The sequence below is a fragment of the Engraulis encrasicolus genome, chromosome 4 (genome assembly GCF_034702125.1).
Source record: "Engraulis encrasicolus isolate BLACKSEA-1 chromosome 4, IST_EnEncr_1.0, whole genome shotgun sequence".
In the NCBI taxonomy this organism is placed as follows: domain Eukaryota; kingdom Metazoa; phylum Chordata; class Actinopteri; order Clupeiformes; family Engraulidae; genus Engraulis; species Engraulis encrasicolus.
This window is the reverse complement of record NC_085860.1, coordinates 57,415,476-57,420,475: the sequence shown is the minus strand read 5'-3', so window position 1 is coordinate 57,420,475 and position 5,000 is coordinate 57,415,476. Positions and strand designations below refer to the sequence as shown.

The window sequence follows — 5,000 nt, the reverse complement described above, 5'->3', positions numbered from 1 at the left end:
CAACCTCTCTCTTACCTACTCTCTCTGGTATAGGAGAGGTTGAATATACAGTACATGTAGGGGGGGTTCAGGGGCTGTTTATCCTCTTTTACCCCTTCGTCTCTCTCTCCATCGTTCCCATCCTTGATGTTTGATTAACTGATTCTTCCATTGCTGTCTCTGCTGCTCTCTCTTTCTCACACACACAACGCACCTCTCTCTCTCTCTCTCTCTCTCTCTCTCTCTCTCTCTCTCTCTCTCTCTCTCTCTCTCTCTCTCTCTCTGGGACTATGGGAGGATGATCCCTGAGCTGGCTGCTGAGTCGAGGCAGTGAGGAACTGAGGGGACACAGGGGATTGGCTCAGCTCTGAGATGTGAGCTGAGCTCCTGCACATCGTCTTATCATGTAGTCGCATTAGCAGCTCTGAAATCAAGTAGTCAATTCAAGTAGGTTTTATTGTCATTTCTTACATGCACTGGTCTACACAAGATTTGAAATTTACATTTCTTGCTTTCCCATACAGACATGACTAATTAAGGTAAGGACATGACAGTATAGACATAGACAGACTTATACATGGACTTAAGATCAGTATGGGCATAGACAGTGCTCATTTCAAGACATTTAAAGCTGCACGGACTGGCAACAGAAGACTTGTTGAGGACACACATTAAGAGGTATTTGTTGTGTTTTTGTGCTTTTCTAAAAAGTCCTTCATAGCGTTATGCATGGTAATAGTAGCATTTGGAGAAATAAATATAAAAGGTATGTTCAATACACCAGCAGCAGTGTGTGTGTGTGTGGTGTGTGGTGTGTGTGTGTTGTGTGTGGTGTGTGTGTGTGTGTGTGTGTGTGTGTGTGTGTGTGTGTGGTGTGTCTGTGTGTGGTGGTGTGTGTGTATGTGTTTAGTGCAGGTAGAAGGTGCGTGTGCGTCTTGATGTGTGCTGTGCGTGTGCTATGTGTGTGTGTGTTGTCGCGGTGTCGGCGGTGTCGTGTGTGATGATTGTGGGACTTGTTGGTGGGTACATGACACACCTCCACTGTGTGTTGTGTGTGTTGGTGTGTGTGTCAGTGTGTGTATGTTAGGGTTTAGTGGCAGACATGCGCTAGTGTGCTTGGGTGTGTGTGTGTGTGTGTGTGTGTGTGTGTGTGTGATGTGTGTCGTGTGTGTGTGTGTAGGTGTGTGTTGTTGTGTGTGTGCATGTTTTTGAGTTAGTGAGGTTGAAGTTCAGTCACAAGTATAGTAGTGCAGGTGGAATGGTCAGTCGCAGAAATGGTGTGGGGGATGGGGGAGGGCCCTCGGTCCACTCTCTGGTGTGCGCCGGTTGTTTGGTATGTGTCAGTGACCTTGCTGGCTAGCAGGCTCGACGAGTGTGCCGCACGCGGTTCGTCCCGCCGCTCGCACGTGGCCGGGCGCGCCCGACTTCGCCGCCCCCGCCCGGCCGCCGCGCGGCGGCCCGCTGGCGCGACGCGCCGCCGGGGCCGGGCGCCGGGCGACGGTCGACGTCCCCGCGCGGGTCTGCGCCGAGCGGCCGGCCGGGCCGCTCGGGCGGCACGCGGGGGGTCCGCGGCTAACCCCACTCCGCCGCCCCCCCCGGCCCTCCTCACCGGCGCTCTCGAGCCCCTCGCAATGCCTTCTCACCCCCCTGGCAGTTCCGGGCCCCACTCGAATTCCCTTCGGCGCCCAGCCGCTGGCGCCCCGCCATTCCGTCGAGGCTCGCGCCCACCGGCGTCTCAAGGCTATCCCGCAACCGCCCCTCGCCCCGCGCATCCGGGGGTCCATGATAAAACAGTGTTACGAGGGGGTCACACGATCTTGCAACCTGGTGGCTCACGCGGCCGGCTACTCCCCGGCCCGAGGTCCAAACCCCGAGCTCCCTTTTATTAGAGCCCCCGCCTTCCACCCACCCACCTCCTCCGGGCGTCACCTCCGGCACAGCGCCTGCCCAATACCGGCGCTGAGCCTCCCCTACCCCCACCGACCCCCGCTCTCGCATCCCACCACGGCCCTGCCAGTCCCCCACTCCTACCTCCGCGCCACACACCATCACACGCCCCCCTCACACCCCCCCCCCCGGGACCCCCGCCCCGACCTCCTTAGTGTAGATCCCCCCCCAGCCCTGGAGGCACGGGCCGCCATCTCCCACTCGCCCCTCTTATGCCCTCCCACCCCTCACCCCCCCCGCCCCAGCTCCCTTCCCTCTCCCACGTCCCGCTCCGCTCTCCGCCGCCCCCCCGCCTCGGGGCCACCCCCCAACCCTTACAACGCCAATGAGCTCCCGCTCTCGCCCCCCGGAATGTGGCCCCCCCACACACCCCCCCGGACCCTCCGCCGATCCGCAACCCCCCGCGCCCCGAAGACGGCCCATTCCCACCCTTCCCCCCCCCCCCCGCACACCGTTGCTAACTATGGGCCCGAGGCCTCCCACCCCGCGCCTCCGCCTACCCCCCTACCCATCCCCGCGCTTACCTCTAACCGCCTCCACCCCCACCCCCCCTCCCCCTTCTCCGCCGCCCGGGTTGTCTGCGTGCCCGCTGCTCGCGCTAGAGGATGACTGCGCGAGGAGAGGGGCTTGAGTGTTCGCATCTTGATCGCTTGTGCACGGCGCGCGCTGCTCCAGCCCGGGTGCGTCTCGGGAAACGGAGGCGCTCGTCTACTCTTTCAGAGGACAGAGGGCGCCACTGTAAAAGTTCGCGTGTCGCACTGGCGTAGCCCTCCCCCGCCGCCCCCACACACCCCCCCCCCCCCCACGCTCACCCCGCCCGGCACCCCTCCCCCCGCCCCCCCGCGCCCCTCCAGCCGGCCACACCCCACCCCTTCGCTTGTGTCTTTGATGGATCATCAGGCGCTTCTCCCGCGGTGCAGGCGGTGGTGCTAAATGTCTCGCAGGAGGGAGTGGACTCAATGTTCTTCTTCGCTGTGTTCACAACACGTGGAGTGTCTTCTGTCTTTTCTCGTGCAGCTTCCTCCACACTGATGCGGTTGGACACGACTCTCTTCTATGGTTCCCTGTGAATGTTGTCATGATGGAGGGTGTAGCATTGCCTTCTTAGTTTGCGCAGGAAGTAGAGACGCTTGATGGGCCTTCTTAGCAGTGATGTTGTGTTGGTGGACCAAGCGGAGGTGTCGTGATGTGGCACTCAAGGAACTTGGTGCTGCTCACTCTCTCCACAGCATCGCGTCGATGTTCAGTGGTGGCAGTAGTTTTTGGACCTTTGGAAGTTGACAACCAATCTCCTGGGTCTTGTTGACAATCAGAAGGAGGTTGTTGTCTTTGACCATTGGACAGCAGTCTACTTCTTCTCTTGTAGTGAGCTCATCGCCCTGGTGTGAGGCCCACCACTGTTGTATCCATCCGCAAACTTCATAGATGGTTAGTGGCTGTGGGTCGTTGTGCAGTCGTGTGTCAGCAGCAAGCTGAACAGCAGGGGGCGACAACACAACCTTGCGGAGCCCCGTGCTCAGGTGTCAGGTGCTCGAGGTGTTGTTTCCCTACTGTACGCGTTGTGGTCTTAGCATCAGGAGTCCAGCAGCCAGTTGCAGAGGGAGGTGCTGAAACCTAGTTTGTCCAGTTTTCCTGATGAGTTGTTGTGGTATTATGGTATGAATGCTGAACTGAGTCACATGAACAGCTTCTACCTATGAGTCTTTATTGTCCAAGTGGGTGAGGCGGGATGGAGGGCAGAGGAAATTGCATCCTCAGTGGAATCGCTGCTCGTATGCGAACTGGTAGGGGTTAGGGTGGGAGGGGCAGGGTGGCTTTGATGTGTGACAGGACTCAGCCGTTCGAGCACTTCTGGATATGGGCGGTCAGTGCTACGGACGGTAGTCCATTGGAAGGATGATGCTGATGATTTCTTCGGCACAGGGTATGATCGGTAGCAGCTTGAATGTGATGCGATGACTGCTTGCTCCAGTGAGATGTTAAAGATGTCTGTGAAGACATCCTTCAGCTTTCTGCACTCAATTCCTTCCACTCGGCCTGGTATGTTGTCTGGGCCAGCTGCTTTGCGTGGGATGATGGTGGCCAGTGTCCTCTTAACAACTGGCAGAGGACAGGTAAAGGGTTGATCATGGGGGGAGGGGGGAGTTTTCTGGTAGGGTGAGTGTCATTTTGTGCTTCAAGCGGGGCAGGAAACTGTTCAGGTCGTTTAGCAGAGAGGTGTTGTTGTCACAGCTCTGTGGTGCAGGCTTATAGTCCGTGATGGCCTGTATGCCTGCCACAGGCTCTGTGCATCTTGCTTTTCTTGAAGTGTGTTGTTTTTGTATGAGTATTCTTTTTTCCTTACCTAATGCCCTGGGGACGGTTTGCCCTTGCGGTATTTAGGCCAGTACGATCTCCTGCTCTGAAATATGCCTGTGCCACCAAAGCTGTCAAGGCAAATCAAAGAAGAGAGAAGATTTATGGACGCTGATGATTTAAAAACTGTAGACTGGCATCTATTCTTCTCTTCTACTCAATCCTAGTGTCCATAACTACCATAGCACCAAGGGGGATGGCGGCTGAGGAATAAAACGGCACCTTTGTGAAATGGTGTGCGTGTGAAATTAAAACACATCCTCCTGTTTGCCCGTTTTTTTTGACAAAAAATACAAATGGTGATTGTACCTGAAAAGTTGTTTGCCTTTTTTGTCCCCACATTTTACAAAAACCCTTTTAAAGACAGGCTTTTAAAATTAGCATCTTCTTTAAACACCATGGGCAACCGATGTAAATGTATAGTCATTGGTTGTTATTATTATCCAAACACCATACATACTCTAGGTAAATCAAACTCGAACCAGCCAAATACATCAACCACTTCAGATATTTCTGTCTAATTCCTATCAGATCAATGGTGATTTAACACAAACAAAGTGGTGTGGTTGTGGTGTTATGGGGCAGCCATGGTTTAAGGGCTTAGGAAGTTGAACAGTAGATCATAGAGTTGCAGGTGCAATCCCCGCCCTTTCTAATCCCTTCTTCCTTCCATGGCTGAAGTGCCCTTGGGTGAGCTCAAGTGGCCACACTCATCCAGA

General features: G+C 55.6%; 1 protein-coding gene across 1 annotated transcript in view; it reads left to right on the top strand.

The window, feature by feature from the left end:
• LOC134448156 (cadherin-13-like) overlaps nucleotides 1-5,000 on the top strand; it is a 188,302-nt gene that overhangs the window by 75,576 nt on the left and 107,726 nt on the right. The gene's annotated exons all lie outside the window — the stretch shown is intronic.